We start from the raw sequence: 22,731 nt of genomic DNA, 5'->3' as shown, positions 1-22,731 counted from the left end.
GAACGGCCACTCCGGATAATAGACTATACCTAAAGAAACGTACCTACATACACCAAAAATTGTCTGTGACATTTTCACCAAGCAGTTAAATAAAGTTAGCGGTCAGAAGCATACATTAAAAATATTGGACAACAAATTATGCTTGGAATTAAAACAACATTCTTAATATTATCACAAATGAAGCTCTTGTAATTGCTATAAGGCAGGACAGTATTATTATAAGAGAGGACAATAAACGACATTATTGGGCGGAATTTGCATACTGAAATGTTATGTCAAGGGCATTGGACTGTATCTGTAGATTCTGGTGCAAATTAAACCACCTACAAATTTAGGAAAGCATTGCTTCCCATTGCCATCGTAAAATTTGTGAAGAGGCTCATAGAGGAGCGATGCAGAACACCATCGAGAAGAATTCATTACTTACGGTATCACTATAAGTAGTGACGGTCTTAAGTACGAATTAACTTGCTACTTGTTACTTACAAGCCTCAGCGGTCGGGATAAGTAAGTCGTGATGAATCCGTGGGCTCATGCTCGGAGGTTCCTGGTTGGAGCTTCGTTTGTGGTTGACGTACTAATCTACGAAGTCGTGTGGCAAAAGGCAATGTGGCGATGGCGAAGAAGCTGTGCCCACCAGATAGTTTCAAAGACCTTGTCAGCCGTCCTGGAGGAACGCTGGTGTCGGGGCGCTCTGACAAGCCTTCTGATCGCCGATGACCGTGGCAAATGAATCACAGACAGTACAACCCTTCAGTGTGAACATATTACCCTCATCCTCGTGCCACTGAACACAATCCTTGAGAGTGTTGCATTTTTTTTCCGGCAGTGAACATAAATAATCTAGAGGACAACGTCGCTGTTATCTGTATAAAGTTTGTAACGCCGGATGACTACGGGGAAATACAGGAAGACCTGTGGATACCTCATAATTGGTACATTAATGGGTCCGTAAATAGGCGGGATTCATTGGAAGAATATTAAGTAAACGTAATTCATCCACGAAAGAAGTGATATACAAAATGCTTATACGATCAATTCTTGAGTATTCCTCATCAGTCTGGGGCCTTTATCGAGTCGAGTTAATAAAAGATGTTGAGAAGGAGTAACGAAGAGCGTCATATTTCATCATGGGATCGAAAATAGAGCGCAAGGCTCTTACGGAAGTGTTCAACGAACTCAACTGGCAGACGCTACCATAAAGGAGTTGTGTATCACGAAGAAATTTTCTGTTAAGATTCCGAGAGCATAAGTTCCAAGATGAGACAGAAACATATTACGTCTTCTCACATACCTATCACGAAAAATTCGGAACATGGCAATCAGAGATATTACAGCTGATACGAATCTTTCACGACAATTATTCTTTCCTCGCGCCATTCGCGAATGGTGTAGAAGAGGGGAAAAGAGCAAAAGTACCATCCGCCACACACCGTAAGGTACCTTGCTGGGTATGAATGTAGATATAGATGTACCTGACAGGCTTAAATTTCTCGCAAATCATCGACATGCTTGTAATCCTTAGCAGGAGGATTATTTTGCAACTTTAGTCACCCCTCTCCCGTTCTCTTGGCCACCACCAATACACCATTATGAGTAGAGACCGTTCACACGAGTAGGAATACATGTCTTCTGTCCAGTAGGGAGCCGACGAGTCGGAATTTTCCACAAATGTCGCTCTCACAGACCGTGGGACTGGCTCACCCACTTAAGGCTGATTTCTCAATGCACCTGTTGCACCTGGTAAGCCTTGAATACTTGGCTAATCTTATTTTATTCATACTTCTACATTTTGCGCTCAGTAGTACTCGCTTCGGCTTTACACATACTAAAACTGGAACGATACAGAGCAAATTAGAATGGCCCCTGGGCAACATGACACGCAAAATCGTTAAACGTAGTATAGAGGTAGTCTGGCATTCAGAACGCCCTGCCGAGCGGGTTCGACCACACCACTGCTTAAATTTTTACTAAAAATCATCTGCAATACCGACCGAAACTTCTGCCAACGGCCTTGTCAATGAGGGCGCAAGAGTGGACAGATTTCAGGACAAGCTCTTGCCCTTGGCGTGGGAAACTGTCCGTAAAAGGCGGAAGAATCAGCTGTGATCAACAGTATGAGGATGTGGAAGGCAACGGAAACCACTGCATTAAAGACAGACAATTTGTATCCACAGGACATGTGGCCTATAGTGCAAACAAAGTGTCATGATTATCTCTCCTTTGTAAAAAGATTCCGCATTCGTCCCTCACTTGGATTTCGGGAAGGTCACTGCAAAGGGGAAGGTAACCGTGAGAAAAAGACTGTATAACCAACGGAAGGATAACACACTACGACCCGGAGCGTGGAACGTCAGAATTTAGAACGTTATAGGGAAGGTAGAAAATATGAAAAGGGAAATGCAGAGGTTCGGTGTAGACGTAGTGAGGGTCGGTGAAGCGAAATAGAAAGAAGAATATACGGTAATGTCAACAGCACTAGAAAACGTCATAGTGAGAGTAGGATTTGTTATAAACAGGAAATTAGGGCAGAGCCACAGTTCAGTGATTTCGTTGTACTACTCAGAACCGACAGCATACCAAAGTCAACATTAACAGTTCATATATACACACCAATTAGATTAGGAAATGAGACACTTAAGTAGTAAAGGAGTTTTGGTATTTGGGGAGCAGAATAACTGATGATGGTCGAAGTTGGGAAGATATAAAATGTAGACTGGCAGTAGCAAGAAAAGCGTTTCTGAAAGAGAGAAATTTGTTAACATCGAGTATAGATTAAAGTGTCAGGAAGTCTTTTCTGAAAGTATTTGTCTGGAGTGTGGCCATGTATGGAAGCGAAACATGGACGATAAATAGTTTGGACAAGAAGAGAATAGAAGCTTTCGATATGTGATGCTACAGACGAATGCTGAAGATTAGATGGGTAGATCACGTAACTAATGAGGAGGTACTGAATAGAATTGGAGAGAAGAGGAATTTGTGGCATAACCTGTCTAGAAAAACGGATCGGTTGGTAGGACATGTTCTGAGGCATCAAGGGGTCACCAATCTAGTGTTGGAGGGCAGCGTGGAGGGTAAAAATCGTTGACGGAGAACAATAGATGAATACACCAAGCAGATTCAGAAGGATGTAGGGTGTTACTTGAAAATGAAGGAGCTTGCACAGGATAGAGTAGCATGGAGAGCTGCATCAAACCTGTCTCTGGACTGAAGACCACAACAACAACAACATATAGATGTCGACGTCACAAGCAGAAGTTGAAGGGATGGAGAAAGCATATGAGGACAGTGAACGGGTAATTTAGTATGTAAGTGGAAATGATACCCTAATTTAGTAATAATGAATACTCTGTACAAAAATCACAAAAGGAGCTGGTATAGTAGGAAAAGGCGCGGAGACACTTGAAGAGTCCAGCTGGATTACAGCACAGATAGAGATTTCGGAATCAGATATTGTATTATGAGGGCTGCACAGGGGCTGATGTGATTTCCGATCAACATTTAGTAATGACGAAGGGCGCTGGAACTTAAAAGACTCGTTCGGACGAATCAGTGTACGAAGAAGTGGGACTCTGAAGTACTGAGGAAGGAGGAGATGCGTTTCACGTCCTCTGAGGCTAGATATATTGTGATAATGAGTACAACAATAGGCAGTTCAGCTGAAGAGGGATGGACATCTCTAAAAATTGCAGCCATAGAAGCTGGACGGACAAACATAGGTACAAGGAGGATAACTGCGAGGAAACTTAGAATGACAGAAGAAATATTTCAATTGATCGACGAAAGGAGGTGGTGCAAAAATGTTCAGGAACATTCTCCAATAGAAAAATGTCACTTAGCAATGTAATAAATAGGAACTGCAGGGAACGAGGGAAAAATGACTGCCTATATGCCTCTGTACGAACCCTAATCTCTCTTATCTTATCTTTGTGGTCTTTCCGCGAAATATAAGTTGGCGGCAGTAAAACTGTACTGCAGTCAGCCTCAAATGCTGGTTCTCTAAATTTCCTCAGTAGCGATTCACGAAAAGAACGCCTCCTTTTCTCTAGAGACTCCCTCTCGAGTTTCTGAAGCATTTCCGTAACACTCGCGTGATGATCAAACCTACCAGCAACAAATCTAGCAGCCCGCCTCTGAATTGTTTCTATGTCCTCCCTCAATCCGACCTCATAGGGATCCCAAACGCCCGAACAGTACTCAAGAATAGGTCGTATCAATGTTTTATAAGCGGTCTCCTTTACAGATGAACCACATCTTCCCAAAATTCTACCAATGAACCGAAGACGACTATCCGCCTTCCCCACAACTGCCATTACATGCTTGTCCCACTTCATATCGATCTGCAATGTTACGCCCAAATATTTAATCGACGTGACTGTGTCAAGCAACACTACTAATGGAGTATTCAAACATTACGGGATTCTTTTTCCTATTCATCTGCATTAATTTACATTTATCTATATTTAGAGTTAGCTGCCATTCTTTACACCAATCACAAATCCTGTCCAAGTCATCTTGCCTCCTACAGTCACTCAACGACAACACCTTCCCGTACAAAGTAGTTGAGTTTGTTTTAATTGGGCAGCAAAATAAATGATGGCCGAAGCAGATAAGATATGAAATGCAGACTGACAGTAGCAAGAAAAACGTTTCTTAAAAAAGGGCATTTATTAACATGTAATATTAATTTAATAAAAAAAAAAACGGTTCAAACGGCTCTGTGCTCTATGGGACTCAACATCTGAGGTCATCAGTCCCCTAGAACTTAGAACTACTTAAACCTAACTAACCTAAGGACATTACACACATCCATGCCCGAGGCAGGATTCGAACCTGCGACCCCAGCGATCGCGCGGTTCCAGACTGCAGCGCCTAGAACCGCTCGGCCACGCCGGCCAGCTTAATTTAATCGTTAGGAAGTCTTGTATGATGGTATTTGTCTCGAGTGTAGCCTTCTATGGAAGTGAAACATGGACGAGAAGCGGTTCAGAGACAGAATAGTGCAGTATAGGAACACTTAGCCTATCATATCAAATAAACAAATAACAAATCGTTATAAAAGGTATGTCCTGTGGATAGTAGAAGAGGCGTCTTTTGGAAACACACACACACAAAGTCCTGGATGACAAGGATACCAGGTTGTTTTTTAGCGCAACTTCGGATAAGAGAGCCAGTGCAGCCTATCGCCGCTAGGAGCCGCGATGAACACAGCACTACTTTCTTCCGCCGTGTGACGTGCCAGCAAGTAGGCCATACTATATCCTCCTATCCGAGCATTACTTAGGCAGCGGTCCTACCGCGGAGATTTCAGTTCATGTTGCCAACCTGGACATTACACCTCTCAACCACAAACCACCAGCCATCTCCTACGATCCTCAGCCTCTCCAACATTGGCCTCCATGGAGTCTTAGCATCAGCACTTTGTATTCACCAATGCGTATTGACTTAAGTGATTGTGTCCAAGGACAGCCATCCTCATAATGGTCCATCTGGAGTTGTACTATTTAAACTCTGAAGTGATGGTTGTCTGCGCCAGACATATTTACTTCAAGATTTTGTATTTTGGTCACAAACTCGAAGAAACTATTACTCTTTCTCAAGTGTTCAGCCGAATTGGCCGTGCGGTACTAGGCGCTGCAGTCTGGAACCGCGAGACCGCTACGGTCGCAGGTTCGAATCCTGCCTCGGGCATGGATGTGTGTGATGTCCTTAGGTTAGTTAGGATTAAGTAGTTCTAAGTTCTAGGGGACTAATGACCTCAGAAGTTGAGTCCCATAGTGCTCAGAGCCATTTGAACCATTTGAACCATCAATTGTTCATCAAGAATATCAGTTCACTGTGTTAGATTTATCTTGCATCTTGCCACGTCTGTGGACTTAAATTGTGAATCATCTATTCTGCTTGTTAAAATAGTGTCTCTGGTTTTATATCTGCCTGGGAATCTTTTCTTGTATTGTGAGCACATAAAAGGTCACTACAAATAGAAGCTTTTGAAATGTGGTGCTGTAGAAGAATGCTGAAAATCAGACAGATATATTGAATAACAAATGAGGAGGTACTGAATCGATATGGAGAAAAAACTAATTTGTGGTATGGCAAGTTTTCGGCTGGCGGACCCAATGGTGCGCACCCACTGAGCCACACTTGCAGCGGCTCTGGACTACGAACGCACTCTGCCACCACGATATAGGACGGCCGGCAGCAGCGGCTTACCCACTCACACTTCGAGCCACTTTGCTAGGGCATGCAACGCAGATGCCACTTAGTCGCATCTTCGTTCGTGTTTAGTTCAGACAAATTCATCGTAGTTGCTACTGAATGAGCTGGACACTTTCTTGCTGCCTTATTTGTAATTTGTCTTCGTACGCTTGGAGAAGTAAAAGTTGAGTAAATCTTTTGTTTACTGTGTTAATTTGTTCGCCAATCATTTCTGCTCCACTCCAACCTTCGTACGACAAAAGTTGCACCACTCTGTAGCTCACCTCCCCTTACCATTGCGTTCGAAGTCGTACACAACAGAAGAAATTTTGGAGGGGGGGATGAGGGTAAAAGTTATAGGGGAAGACCTCTGCTTAAATACAGTAAGCAGGTACAAACAGATGTAGAATGAGGTAGTTATGCAGGGTTGAAGAGGATTGAACAGTATACACTAGCGTGGGAAACTGCATCAAACCAGTCTGTGGACCCGAGACCACATCTGCATTACAAACCAGGTTCCTCAAACCATCCGCTTCGGTCTCCTTACGTAATTGCGACTGTTACTTGCAGTTCTTGTCAGATAACCTTATTCGCAAATTTTTACTATAAATCGACTAAAAGGATTTTTAACGACTTCTTAGTAGATTGTGACAGGTGCAGTAGAGCGACAGAGACAAGGAACAAACTAAGACTGTAAAAAAAAAAAAAAGGTTTGAGTGTATAACGTCTCGTCAGCATCGAGGCTATTATAAACTGTGATGGAAAGGGGAAGCAGTCTACTACGTCTTTATCATGGAATCGTCCCAACTTTAGTCTTAAATGATGAGAAACCATAGAAAACCGAAAACTGAGGGGTTGAACTGTGAGTATGGTCCAGTAACTTCATTTCTTGACCTGCCTCTCTACTCGTGACACCAGTCTCCAGACTTTTTTTTTTTTAATAGATCGGCGGGAAATGTCCTAATTTTTTTATATTTAAAGTTCTATACCGTCTGCATAATTTGGTACCAACGGTTCCCAGACTGATTTAGCTCGCTTTCTCTCTCTTTTCCCTGACTTTTGGCGATTTACAGTAAACGCCCATACATACATGACGTCTAATTCCACTTTCATGTAACATCGTATACGTATCCACACAGATATTTCTCGTAACTGATGCACATTTCTGACAAGTGAAAGTAACAATAGTAAGGTTTTTCAAAGCTCTGATGGCGGCATATGATTTTCGACAGTCATTTGCAAACAGAAATAAGATCAGTGACAAATTTAACGTCAAAATTGGCGATCTCGAGGTATACGAAGTTGACGAATTCTGCTAGCTATGAAGTAAAATAACGCATGACCAACGAAGCAACGCCAACGTAAAGAGCAGAGTAACACAGGAAAAGGCGATATTCCTGGCCAAAAGAAGTGTACTAGTATCAAACATAGGTCTTAATTTGAGGAAAACCGGAAAAGAAGAGAAAAGAGAATCCGCAAGGCGTTTGATACAGTTCCCCACAGTCGTTTAATGAACAAAGTAAGAGCATATGGACTATCAGACCAATTGTGTGATTGGACTGAAGAGTTCCTAGGTAACAGAATGCAGCATGTCATTCTCAATGGAGAGAAGTCTTCCGAAGTAAGAGCGATTTCAGGTGTGCCGCCGGGGAGTGTCATAGGACCGTTGCTTTTCACAATATACATAAGTTACCTTGTGGATTATATCGGAAGTTCACTGAGGCTTTTGCGGATGATGCTGTAGTATATCGAGAGGTTGTAATAATGGAAAATTGTACTGAAATGCAGGAGGATCTGCAACGAATTGACGCATGGTGCAGGGAATGGCAATTGAATCTCAATGTAGACAAGCGTAATGTGCTGCGAATACATAGAAATAGAGATCCTTTATCATTTAGCTACAGTATAGCAGGTTAGCAACTGGAACCAGTTAATTCCATAAATTATCTGGGAGTAGGTATTATGAGTGATTTAAAATGGAATGACCATATAAAATTAATCGTCGGTAAAGCAGATGACAGACTGACATTCATTGGAAGAATCCTAAGGAAATGCAGTCCGAAAACAAAGGAAGTAGGTTAGAGTACACTTGTTCGTCCACTGCTTGAATACTGCTTACCGGTGTGGGATCCGTACCAGATAGGGTTGATAGAAGAGATAGAGAAGATCCAACGGAGAGTAGCGCGATTCGTTACATGATCATTTACTAATCACGAAAGCGGTACGGAGATGATAGATAAACTCCAGTGGAAGAGAGACGCTCAGTAGCTCGGTACGGGCTTTTGTTGAAGTTTCGAGAACATACGTTCACTGAGGAGTCAAGCAGTATATTGCTCCCTCCTACGTATATCTCGCGAAGAGACCATGAGGATAAAATCGGAGAGATTAGAGCCCACACAGAGGCATAACGACAGTCTTTCTTTCCACGAACAATACGAGACTGGAATAGAAGGGAGAACCGATAGAGGTACTCAAGGTACCCTCCGCCACACACCGTCAGGTGGCTTGCGGAGTATGGATGTAGATGTAGAAGATGTAGTGCTATAGAAGGATGTTGAAAATTCGGTGGACTGATGAGGAATGAGGAGGTTCACCGCAGAATCGACGAAGAAAGGAACGTATGGAAAAATTGACAGAACGGATAGGATGATAGGTCATATGTTAATTCATCAGGGAATAAATTCCATGCAGCTAGAGGGACCTGTAGAGGGTAGAAACGGCGGTGGCGTACAGAGGTTGAAACAGTCCAACGAGTACTCAGAGATGAAGACGTCGGCACAAGAGAAGAATTCGTGGCAGGCCGCGTAAAACAAGCCGGAAGACATGACACAGAATACAAATATCTGCAAGTTGTAGGGATCCATCTACTGAAGATATTCCTATTAACTTTGATCTGTGTCACCGTGTAGAAACGTAGAGGGCAACCCATCTCGGCGCTTGCTTGGAGAAGAGAGAAAAATCCACGCTCGTATACGCCCGCGCACACAGTAATGGTCGTTAATCCAGAGTTGGATATCGATTCCTGTCTGGCTCTTCTCGTGCCTCAGAATTAGCAGGTCAACGGTTCTCATGGGGTTAAGTTATCGATTTCCGTCGCGTCCTTTCTTACTTCTGAGCGAGAGAATAAGTATCAGTAACATTAACGAGGACACGACTTTCCCCGACACGAAGTCCAACAGCAGCTTAGCTTCTTTATTATGCGATAAAGGCGCGACGCTGTCGATGGAATAGCTCGCAGTCGTTGAAGCGGTGATAAAAAATTGCTGACAAACTTCTAAACAAAGAGACACCGTCAAAGAAAAGACATCGCTTGCTCGTGATATTGCAAAACCTAGTATGTAATTGAGAGCAGTATAATAACAGTTGCATTTTGTCGACGTTGTTCAGTAGACTTAAGCCGAGCACGCTTCCACAAAGCCGTACATTCGCAAACTGCTGCCACGCAGCTGAACCCTGACCCTATGCAGTACATCACTCATTTCAACTTTGAGAGCCGATTACTGCAATAATAAGTCTGCTCCAGAAAGAGCTGTGTTATACAAACAGATAAGACTAAAGGGGAGCAGAAATTTAAAATGATGAAGCTTCATTCTACATATACACATACATCGCAGAAGTCGCCATATAGTTCATGTCGCAAGGAACTTCCTACCAATATTATAGATACCAGTTCTATAGATTTTCTGTCTTATTCCGTTCACGTACTGAGAGAGTGAGAGATCACGTAGTTGATCGGCTTAGTCCACGAGTAACCCACAACATTGCTACAGTACTAGTGGTGTTAACACAAAGCAGAGCAGAGGCAACGATAAAAAAAAGCAAACATTGCTCATTATATCTACAACGACAGTTCCCGAGGTTGACAGTTCCTCAGGAAGGGACCCAAGGAACTTCGTAGAGTGAGAAAGAAGTGGGAGATGAAATCTTAGCGTATCTGTCAGATGTTCAGTGGAATGTGTGGTGTCGTATACGCTCGAATGTGCGGACAATGTACATGAGTACAATGATGATGATATGTGCTTAACGAGTGAACGTTATTGAAACAGGTGAGGAGCAATTTAATTCATCATACTTGTCGGACAGTTAGCCACAAATCCGGTCTCCTATGAAATTTGGTAAAGAACAATCGTTGTCCAAGAAGAGGGTAGTAGACATAATTACGTTCATGGAAAATCATCCGCAGCATAGTAAAAAAAAATTATGAATAGATTTTGAACAAATCCGCAGCAGTATACCCCTGTAGGGCATAGTGAATAAGAAAAACTACGGACATTCAAGGGAGGACAAAGAGAACTTGTTACAAAACTGGTGTTCGCCCGTTTCAAGGATGCCCGATACAATTTACAGGATGTGCTTGATACTGACTTACTACGTTATGCACATCAAATTGCACGCAACATAGATTACAGTGCTACTGAATTGGAAGACGTAAGATAAGGAAACTGCAATCAAAGCGTCAACTCGACGATGCGCAGCAAACTGCGGAATGGTCCGAAAATTTGTTGATGAGATAAATAAACACATCCTATCGTTCAGTAAGGAATTTTTCCACTCCGATCAATCGGGACTTGAAGAGGAATTGCATCTGAAAGGAACCCTGGAAATTAGAGGTACGAAGAGAGTTGTATCAAGACCAGGTAACATCCATGCCTTAACGCATTCATATACAATTATGCCGACCATCAATCTACAGCCGGCCGGTGTGGCCGAGCGGTTCTAGGCGCTTCAGTCTGGAACCGCGCGACCGCTACGGTCGCAGGTTCGAATCCTGCCTCGGGCATGGATGTATGTGATGTCCTTAGGTTAGTTAGGTTTAAGTAATTCTAAGTTCTAGGGGACTGATGACCTCAGATGTTAAGTCCCATAGAGCTCAGAGCCATTTGAACCATCAATCTACATGGTAAATTGGTTCCAAAGTTATTTATTGTGCTGCGAGAAGTTAGACGTGCTCTGCCCCCTACGATATTTTCTCGTGTGCGTGATTTTGCAAGTTCAGTAGAGAATATTTATGTCACAGCAACCAAGACTGGGAAAATGGGCGCAAGGGAACTATAACTATGGCATGAGCACTGCCTTTGGCCAATAGCTGGTGAAAATCACTTGCTCTTGCTTGATTCCTGATCTGCGTACAAAAATCACAATCCTCCTGGAAAGTGCGTGGCATTGCAATTCATACCACCTGGAACCAATGGACAAATTGAGGCTTTGGATGTTTGTTTTTTCCGTGCATATAAAACATATTATCACACCATCTGGAGCCACGCCTTAAAGGATAGCCAGTTCCACGATAATCTCCACGACAGACTGTTTCCCATTCGGTTGCATGCCATCACATTCCATCAGTTCTCATCGCCCTGTTACACCAAAAGGGTTCTATATACATTCTTTAAGCGTGGATCCTAGCTGAACGTCCTGTATCGTTTATAGTTCCCAAGGAGTTCGGCTCAGATCTTGATGGTGCGAACGTTTGTGTTCACTGTGGTGTGCCATTTATCATTCTGTGTTCATGATGCAAGTTAATGGTTTGTTTCGAACATTTTTAATGTCGACGATGTCCATTTTGTGACATGTAATACTTACATCCCGTAGAAGATAAATCTCTGCACCTCCCGACAACTCATTTTCTTTCGTCCTCCTGATGTACATGGTGAGTGATTAGCAGCTAATATTTTTCCTGTCACAACTGTTAACATAAAACTTTCAAATGAACCATACAAAAGACTGAACTTCCGACCTCGCACTCAAGGGATTCCTTGTCAGTGAAAACATACAATCCTGGGTTACCGAGAGTCTGGCCAACCACCGCAATTGATGGACTATCCAATCTCATTTCAACCATAGCGTAACGTGACAGCAGCGATACTTTGTCTGCGACAGAGGCGCTCCAAAGGTACAGTAAGTGTTACCGTTGAATTCGGCAGCATCTTGGGAAATCTAAAGCGAATAGCAATTCCTTATATTGGTTTGAAGAATACTTTTTACTAACGGGTGCCCCTGTAAAGCAAAACATTACAGCAATTATAAGTAGAAGACACATCCGACTTTTTCTGGGTTTCCTAAGGCCCCTGACAGGTATATAGGCTCATATTACTGAACTGCATCATCAGGATACGATTATAACCTACAGCATAACGTGTATTAAAGAATAACCTTCATTTTTATGAGTAGAAAGTGGTTAGTGAATAGCAGAAGAGAAGACGTCACGAAGAACGACTCTGTTTACCTGTGTAATGGGGTACCGAGATAAACATATAGAGGTGGCGGAAGTATCGCGCACACGAAGTATAAAAGGGCAGTGCATTGGCCAAGCTGTCATTTGTACGCAGGTGACTCATGTGAAAAGATTTCTGTCGTGATTATGGCCGCACGATGGCAATTAACATACTCTGAATGCAGAATGTTCGTTGGAGCTAGAAGCATGGGTCATTCCATTTCGGAAATCGTTGAGGAATACAGCATTCCGAGATCAACAAAGTCAATAGTGTGCCGAGAATACCAAACTTCAGGCATTACCTCTCACTACGGACGACGCAGTGGCCAACGGCCTTCACTTAACGACCGAAAGCAGTGGCGTTTGGCTAGAATTATCAGTGCTGAGACAAAGAACACTGCTTGGACCAACCGCACAATTCAGTGTGGACGTACGACGAACGTATCCGTTAGGACAGTGAGGCGAAATTTGGCGTTAATAGGCTATGGAAGCAGACGACCTATGCGAGTGCCTTTGCTAACAGCACGACATCGTCAGCAGCGCCTGTCCTGGGCTCACGACCACATCAGTTGGACCCTAGACGACTGGAAGAGCATGTTCTAGTCAGGTGAGTCCCAGTTTCAGCTGGTAAGGGCTGATGGTAGGGTTCGAGTGATGTGCAGGTCACACTAAGCCATGGGCCCAAGTTGTCAACAAGGCACTGTCCAATACGGTGGTGCGTGGCTCCATAACGGTGTGGGCTGCGCTTTTACGTGGCAGTAACTGGGTTCTCTGGTCCAACTGAACCAATCATTGACTGGAAATGGTCGTGTTCGGTTACTTGGAGACCATCTGCAGCCGTTCATGGACTTCATATTTCCTAACAACGACGGAATTTTAATGGACCACGGTTGTAGGCGATTGATTTGAAGAACATTCTGGAGAATTCGAGTGAATGATTTGGCCACCCAGATCGCCTAACATGAATCCCATTGAACAATTATGAGACAAATGGCTCTGAGCACTATGGGACTTAACATCTGAGGTCATCAGTCCCCTAGAACTTAGAACTACTTAAACCTAACTAACCTAAGGACATCACACACATCCATGCCCGAGGCAGGATTCTAACCTGCGACCGTAGCGGTCACTCAGTTCCAGACTGAATCGCCTAGAACCGCTCGGCCACAGCGGCCGGCATTTATGAGACATAATCGAGAGGTTAATTCATGTACAACATTGTGCACCGACAGCAGTTTCGCAATTACGGACGGCTATGGAGGCAGCGTGGCTCAATATTTCTGCAGGAGACTTTCAACGACTTGTTGAGTCCATGTCACGTCGAGTGCTTAACTGCGCCAGGCAAAATGAGGTCCGACACGATATTAGCATGTATCCAGTGACTTTTGTCACCTCAGTGTAATGTGAAGTTTTGTTCGCTATACTTCGAAGCAAACCAGTTTATGAATATAGAAAATAATAAACTCGTATGGAATGCAGTATTCTCATTATCTGACATCCCAAATAAGTCACCCCTGTTGTCGATAATGTTATAATCCGTCAAAAGCAGTAAAATCGTCCAGGGCACAGACGCAGTCACATCCTTAATTCTCCATATATCAGAATTTGCAACACAGACCTGCTATGAAGATGAAGTGGTTAATTTAAGAGAAATTATTCGTATAAGAATGTACAAATCATTAGACGTCGTGCAAACTTATTGTGCGACAAGTAAAGTGCGTATCGTTATAAGAACAGATGGCAAAGGAAAATACACCAGAAGGACCAAATGAAGAACATTATTCTAATATATCCTTTAAACTGCCTCTAAATCTACATGGATACTCTACAAATCACATTTAAGTGCCTGACAGAGGGTTCATCGAACCACCTTCACAATTCTCTATTATCCCAATCTCCGATAGCGCCAGTAAAGAACGAACACCTATATCTTTCCGTAAGAGCTCTGATTTCCCTTATTTTATCGTGGTGATCGTTTCTCCCTATGTAGGTCGGTGTCAACAAAATGTTTTCGCATTCGGAGGAGAAAGTTGGTGATTGGAATTTCGTGAGAAGATTCTGTCGCAACTTTTTCCGCCTTTATTTAATGATGTCCAGCCCAAATCCTGTATCATTTCTGTGACACTCTCCCCCACATTTCGCGATAATACAAAACGTGCTGCCCTTCTTTGAACTTTTTCGATGTAAAACGTCAGTCCAATCTGGTAAGGATCCCACACCGCGCAGCAGTATTCTAAAAGAGGACGGACAAGCGTAGTGTAGGCAGTCTCCTTAGTAGGTCTGTTACATTTTCTAAGTGTCCTGCCAATAAAACACAGTCTTTGGTTAACCTTCCCCACAACATTTTCTGTGTGATCCTTCCAGTTTAGGTTGTTCGTAATTGTAATACCTAGGTATTTAGTTGAATTTACGGCTTTTAGATTAGACTGATTTATCGTGTAACCGAAGTTTAACGAATTCCTTTTAGCACTCATGTGGATTATCTCACACTTTTCGTTATTTAGGGTCAACTGCCAATTTTAGCACCATTCAGATATCTTGTCCAAATCAGTTTGCAATTTGTTTTGATCTTCTGATGACTTTATTAGTCGATAAACGACATCGTCATCTGATAAACTGAACTGTAATGCCGGCCGGAGTGGCCGTGCGGTTCTAGGCGTTGCAGTCTGGAGCCAAGCGACCGCTACGGTCGCAGGTTAGAATCCTGCCTCGGGCATGGATGTGTGTGATGTCCTTAGGTTAGTTAGGTTTAATTAGTTCTAAGTTCTAGGCGACTGATGACCTCAGAAAATAAGTCCCATAATGCTCAGAGCCATTTGAACCATTTTTTGAACTGTAATCTGATAAACTACTTATAATGTTTTCAAAATATTTGCACCAATATTTGGCGCTCGCTTGTCCATCATAGAATAACATAAAGATGAAGATCGTACTTGTGGCAATAGACGCCAATGACTAAAAGACAGAACGAAACGACTAATGGGGCATCGATCCCCTTTGCATGCGGAGGTACATAACCCTTCTTCTTATGTGTGGGTTTATCCAGGTAAGCTTTTCGTATCAACGTGGTAGGCTGAATTTCTATCCAACGTCACAAGTATTTCTTAGCGAATAGTAGTGGCTTGTCACTAGGTTCGTTTGGTTTTAGCTCTATTAGCGCTTATTATAGAAGGGCATGGCCCATTTCCTTCCTTATGCTTCCCTAATACGGTGCGACCAATGACCTCGCTGTTTGATCCCCTCCCCAGATCAACCAATCAACCATTCATGTCCTGGGATATGACACAAACGCTTGTAGGCAAAAAAATATAAGTATTTCGTAAATCACGTACAAAAGTGGTGATAAACGAACATTATTCTATGTAAATTGAAGGTGGGCGGGAGGGACGGGGAGGGGGGGGGGAAGGGAAGGGATTACTGATGTCAGCTGCATCGGGACATAACGTGGAATCAGAAGCGACGAATGAAAATGTGTGCAGGACCGGAATTCGAGCGCAGGATCTCCTGCTTACCAGGCAGGTGCGTTAACAATTGCCTCATCCGGGATACACTTGCGTGGACTATCTCGGCACGCCTCACTCCTACCGAGTGCCACCTATCCGTAGTCCCTGTCCATTTCCTCTATGCTCGCTACTCTGGATTTCCCGCAAGAGGTCGGACTACTTGTGCATCTGCACTGAAGAAGGTGAATCCATTGCCCATATATGAATTTGGACATGTCCAAAAGGAGAGACACCACACATTCATACACACACTACTTTGACAACACACGTCCCTGCTTTCTCAGCACTTGGAGCGCTAGTGTAGCTCAAGCTGCTATACTCTGACAACGTTTGCAACAGAAAGTGTCGCTATTGTGGTTCGTCTTCTTGTCCAGCTGAGTTTGAGTCATTCTTGTTGCCAGAAGCATATTACACTTCGCACAGCACATACCCATATAATCTACAAATTTAATCATGTAAACTGTATACATATCTATGATAATGAATACTTCTTTGGAACAAATAATTTATGTTGTCTATATATACCATATGTAAAATTCCATATGTTATCATTGCTAGTGTTCCAGTTTTAATGCCCAGTACTCTATCTTAATAGTAGTAGTTGTTGTTGTTGTGGTCTTCAGTCCTGAGACTGGTTTGATGCAGCTCTCCACGCTACCCTATCCTGTGCAATTTTCTTCATCTCCCAGTACCTACTGCAATCTACATCCTTCTGAATCTGCTTAGTGTATTCATCTCTTGGCCTCCCTCTACGATTTTTACCCTCCACGCTGCCCTCCAATACTAAATTGGTGATCCCTTGATGCCTCAGAACATGTCCTAACAACCGATCCCTTCTTCTGGTCAAGTTGTGCCACAAACTTCTCTTCTCCCCAATCCTGTTCAATACTTCCTCATTAGTTATGTGATCTACCCATCTAATCTTCAGCATTCTTCTGTAGCACCACATTTCGAAAGCTTATATTCTCTTCTTGTCCAAACTATTTATCGTCCATGTTTCACTTCCATACATGGCTACACTCCATACAAATACTTTCAGAAATGACTTCCTGACACTTAAATCTATACTCGATGTTAAGAAATTTCTCTTCTTCAGAAACGCTTTCCTTGCCATTGCCAGTCTACATTTTATATCCTCTCTACTTCGACCATCATCAGTTATTTTGCTCCCCAAATAGCAAAACTCCTTCACTACTTTAAGTGTCTCATTTCCTAATCTAATTCCCTCAGCATCACCCGACTTCATTAGACCACATTCCATTATCCTTGTTTTGCTTTTGTTGATGTTCATCTTATATCCTCCTTTCAAGACACTGTCCATTGCGTTCAACTGCTCTTCCAAGTCCTTTGCTGTCTCTGACAGAATTACAATGTCATCGGCGAACCTCAAAGTTTTTATTTCTTCTCCATGGATTTAAATATCTACTCCGAATTTTTCTTTTGTTTCCTTGACTGCTTGCTCAATATACAGATTGAATAACATCTGGGAGAGGCTACAACCCTGTCTCACTCCCTTCCCAACCACTGCTTCCCTTTCATGTCCCTCGACTCTTATAACTTCCATCTGGTTTCTGTACAAATTGTAAATAGCCTTTCGCTCCCTGTATTTTACCCCTGACACCTTTAGAATTTGAAAGAGAGTATTCCAGTCAACATTGTCAAAAGCTTTCTCTAAGTCTACAAATGCTAGAAACGTAGATTTGCCTTTCCTTAATCTTTCGTCTAAGATAAGTCGTAGAGTCAGTCTTGTCTCACGTGTTCCAATATTTCTACGGAATACAAACTGATCTTCCCCTAGGTCAGCTTCTACCAGTTTTTCCATTCGTCTGTAAAGAATGTGTGTAAGTATTTTGCATCTGTGACTTATTAAACTGATAGTTCGGTAATTTTCACATCTGTCAACACCTGCTTTCTTTGGGATTGGAATTATATTCTTCTTGAAGTCTGAGGGTATTTCGCCTGTCTCGTACATCTTGCTCACCAAATGGTACAGTTTTGTCAGGACTGGCTCTCCGAAGGCCGTCAGTAGTTCTAATGGAATGCTGTCTACTCCCGGGGTCTTGTTTCGGCTCAGGTCTTTCAGTGCTCTGTCGAACTCTTCACGCAGTATCGTATCTGCCATTTCGTCTTCATCTACATTCTCTTCCATTTCCATAATATTGTCCTCAAGTACATCGCCCTTGTATAGACCCTCTATATATTCCTTCGACCTTTCTGCTTTCCCTTCTTTGCTTAGAACTGGGTTTCCATCTGAGCTCTTGATATTCATACAAGTGGTTCTCTTTTCTCCAAAGGTCTCTTTAATTTTCCTGTAGGCAGTATCTATCTTACCCCTAGTGAGATAAGCCTCTACATCCTTACATTTGTCCCCTAGCCATCCCTGCTTAGTCATTTTGCACTTCCTGTCGATTTCATTTTTGAGACGTTTGTATTCCTTTTTGCCTGCTTCATTTACTGCATTTTTATATTTTCTCCTTTCATCAATTAAATTCAATATTTCTTCTTTTACCCAAGGATTTCTATTAGCCCTCGTCTTTTTACATATTTAATCCTCTGCTGCCTTCACTACTTCATCTCTCAGAGCTACCCATTCTTCTTCTACTGTATTTCTTTCCCCCATTCCTTTCAATTGTTCCCTTATGCTCTCGCTGAAACTCTGTACAACCTCTGGTTTAGTCAGTTTATCTAGGTCACATCTCCTTAAATTCCCACCTTTTTGCAGTTTCTTCAGTTTTAATCTACAGTTCATAACCAATAGATTGTGGTCAGAGTCGACATCTGCCCCTGTAAATGTCTTACAATTTAAAACCTGGTTCCTAAATCTCTGTCTCACTATTATATAATCTATCTGATACCTTTTAGTATCTCCGGGATTCTTCCATGTATAGCTTAATAGTACTTCCCCCAAATATTCAAATGGCGAGAGGTGCTGCAGAAATTAAGGTACTATTCTCACACCTGTGTGCTACAGTATTCCTTCTGTTCGCTGTTGGTACATGATGATGTGGTACAAGTGCACTGAAAAGTATATTATGTGATATATCCCGTTTGCAAATAGAGTACAGTGGAAAAAACAGGTGGTTTTGAGGTATCCTCCTGTATTTGTGAGCCATACTCTTTGACCAGCATCGTTCACGCTATACGCCACGTGGCAGATGGGTCTGCTTACTCGTTTGTGGCTGACGTAACAAACAAAACGAAAATTACAAATTACTAGTTAAATTATAGTCGGTAAATTGTTTCTCAATTCTCGACGTAATTACCTTCACATGATTGATGTTTACGGTAGCAGCGCCGCAAATTTGTCACGTACCCAATCACACAGGCGATAATAACATGCTGTAGAAAGAATGTCAGTCTGATGCTGAATAAAAACTGGAATCGCGACATGTCAGCGTAATAAATTTATATGGTCTAATAACATGAGAACTGTTGTTGTGCATTCATTTTATGTCTGACTAATAGAGATATAATACCAGTTTTGTAGTTATTTCTGTTAAAAAGTATTTGTAAGTAAGTTCAATTTTGTTTTTTGGAAGTTCTACTTTTATCTAAAATATTTGTTTAACCTGCGCTTAATTCACCTTCCTTTCAGCAATCAGTTATCACCAGATGATGCCTTAGGTGTGGCCCAAGAAAAGTATTGTTCAACTTGTGGGAAAGTTTTCCGGTTATTTCCACGCTCCGGCAAGTAATGACATAAAACTGTATTGAAGTTAAAATGGTAGCATTTGAATCCAGTTGCAAAAGAAATATGCAGTGGCTCATTCATATTGCTCATTCAAAACTTCGTATTGTCTGAAATATTCATTTCTAACCATCGGCCTGCTATCGCAAAACACTGTGTCATCTGAAACTGCCTGGCAGATTAAAACTGTGTGCCGGACCGAGACTCGAACTCGGGACCTTTACCTTTCGCGGGCAAGTGCTCTACCACTAGCGCACACTCCGCTGCAGAGTGAAAATCTCATACTGTGTCATCTGTATAATTTTGACCCTAATAGTTTCAATCTTATGATTACAATATCAGTCACAATTGGAATTAGACAATTTATACAGGGTCAACATTAACAAAACTGACTAACTGCAGGGACGGGTTGCTGACGGGAAATGGAGGAACAAAAATCCCATGAACATGTGTCCGGAGTGCATCCTTGCCACGGTGGATGGTACTGACGAATGTCCGCCCAGATAGCTGAATGGTTAGCGTGACGGACTGCCGTCCTAAGGGGCCCGGTTTCTGGGATTTTCTTCACTCAGGGATTGGGTGTTGTGTTGTCTTCATCATCATTTTATCCCCATCCGGCGCTCAGGCCGCCCATTGTGGCGTCGAATGTATTAAGACCTGCACCAAGGCGGCCTGACCTGCCCCGTAAGGGGCCTCCCGGCCAATGACGCCAAACGCTCATTTCCATTCCACTGACGAATGTAAGTTCCTTTGACAACGTGACCTGTATTCCTTGTGTGTTGCAGGCTGTGTGATTCACGCAGCGTACTGTAAGCGGCAAGATAGTCCGGTAAATATGTCGGGAACAAGCCAAGATTGTGTTTGTGTACGGTCAAGCAAATGGAAACGGCCGAGAGTCAGCACGGCTGTACCAAAACAAGTTCACTCACAGACACCAGTCACATCACACAACATTTCAAGCCCTTTCAAATGGCTATGAGCATTATGGGACTTAACATCTATGGTCATCAGTCCCCTAGAACTTGGAACTACTTAAACCTAACTAACCTAAGGACATCACACAACACCCAGTTATCACGAGGCAGAGAAAATCCCTGACCCCGCCGGGAATCGAACCCGGGAACCCGGGCACGGGAAGCGAGAACGCTACCGCGCGATCACGAGCTGCGGACTTCAAGCCCTTTCTGTGCGTTCGTCTATCATGGGTCGTTCCAGAAAGACAAACGTGTGAGGAGGCGGTGGACTTGGCGTACACCAGATTTGGAGGATCTAGTTCTACAAGATACTGAGATGTATCCTAGTACAAGCTCCAGTCAAGTGGTCCACCAACATGATGCAAGTCAAAGTGCGACAGTCCCACCCGACGTGGGAAAGTGTGCATTTCATCCCGCGGAGAGCACTCTGAATATCTATTGTGACGTGGACGCGATATAGCTCTCTACTGTGTTAAAAAAAATGGTTCAAATGGCTCTGAGCACTATGGGACTTAACATCTGAGGTCATCTGAGGTCATCAGTCCCCTAGAACTTAGAACTACTTAAACCTAACTAACCTAAGGACACCACACACATCTATGCTCGAGGCAGGATTCCAACTTGCGACCGTAGCTGTCGGCCGGCCGCGGTGGTCTAGCGGTTCTAGGCGCTCAGTCGGGAACCGCGCGACTGCTACGGTCGCAGGTTCGAATCCTGCCTCGGGCATGGATGTGTGTGATGTCCTTAGGTTAGTTAGGTTTAAGTAGTTCTAAGTTCTAGGGGACTGATGACCATAGATGTTAAGTCCCATAGTGCTCAGAGCCATTTGAACCATTTTGAACCGTAGCGGTCCCGCGGTTCCAGACTGAAGCGCCTAGAACCGCTCAGCCACTCCGGCCGGCTCTACTCTGTTCCGGGACGATTTGTTGTCGATGCACGTACAAGTACATCTTCCATTTCCGGACACATTTTCATAGTACCTTTTTTCCTCAATTTCCAATCAGGAATCAGTCCCTGCAGTTTGTCGGTTTTATTAATGCTCACCCTATATAAATTCATGGGTGTAACAATCTGACATGTATGAAATGGAATGATCACATAGGATCAATCGCAGGTAAGGCAGGTAGCAGGCAGCATCATTGGTACGATACTGAGAAAAGTCTACAACTGAATTGCTTATATAATACTTGTTCGACCCATATTAGAATATTGCTCAAGTGTGTGGGATCTGTACCAAATAGGACTAACTGAGAATATTTAAGGTGTACTTAAAACGGCAATATGAATGATCGTAAGTTTGTATGACTCGCGAGAGATCGACACGGATGTTATGAAAAACTAAAAGCGTCGGACGCTTGAAAATAGACGCCACCTACTCCGAAAAAGCATACTTCCAGTATTTCAAGATACAGTATTGAGTACTATGAAAATATTACAGTCTCCAGCGCATCGTTCCCTCAGGCACCTAGACGGGAAGATTAGACTAAGTATCGTGGTGCGCAGAGCAGTTTAAGCGTTCATTTCCTCCTATGCGCCACGTGCGTATGGAATGGGAGGTGACCCCCACACGTGGATGCATGGGAAGTCTCTCTCCTGTGTACTTCAAGCTGCAGATGTAGATGCTCTGGGAAACTTCATTCCCTACAAAACCGTTAATATCCTGGCTAGTGTATTCGTACTGACATGCTGACTTAGTGCACGAATTTCAGCAATAGTTCCCGTGAGCGGAATAATATGTTAGTCTTACTGGGACACTTGTAGGAAATAAACATATGCCTTTCTCGCCAAGGGCTAACATTTTCTATTTGTGGCTTTTAAAGTTCTCCGTATTTCCCTCGAATTCGTCGTCGTCTTTCGTTACGTGTTTGATTGAGCAGCTTAAGAGTATTGCAATCACTTTCCGTAATTTTTGAAATCACCTGGCCAGTTTATGGCCGCACGATTGAGTATGTCCAGTAAAAGCCTACCAGTTTTTGCTTACAGATTAGAAAGGTTTGCTGTCGCAAATTTCCTTCTGTAATTGAGTCTGAGGGCGCTAGCAACTCGCTTTCCTTCCCTAATATTTGTTGCTCTTGCTGTTAGCAGGGAGTGCGTTGGCCGGTCATTCCACAGCTTTCGCCTTCCTGCACGTTGGCGTGCCATTTGCTAGCAGGTTGG

General features: G+C 43.0%; 1 protein-coding gene and 1 non-coding gene across 2 annotated transcripts in view; both read left to right on the top strand.

Moving 5' to 3' along the window:
- LOC126245531 (SEC14-like protein 2) overlaps window positions 1-22,731 on the top strand; it is a 296,282-nt gene that overhangs the window by 23,037 nt on the left and 250,514 nt on the right. The window lies entirely within an intron of this gene.
- LOC126205555 (U6 spliceosomal RNA) lies at window positions 1,805-1,910 on the top strand. Its single transcript, XR_007540578.1, has one exon. It is a non-coding gene; the product is annotated as a U6 spliceosomal RNA (small nuclear RNA).

The sequence above is a fragment of the Schistocerca nitens genome, chromosome 1 (genome assembly GCF_023898315.1).
Source record: "Schistocerca nitens isolate TAMUIC-IGC-003100 chromosome 1, iqSchNite1.1, whole genome shotgun sequence".
NCBI classification, from domain to species: Eukaryota; Metazoa; Arthropoda; class Insecta; order Orthoptera; family Acrididae; genus Schistocerca; species Schistocerca nitens.
The sequence above is the reverse complement of the archived record's forward strand: the minus strand, read 5'-3'. Positions and strand labels throughout refer to the sequence as shown.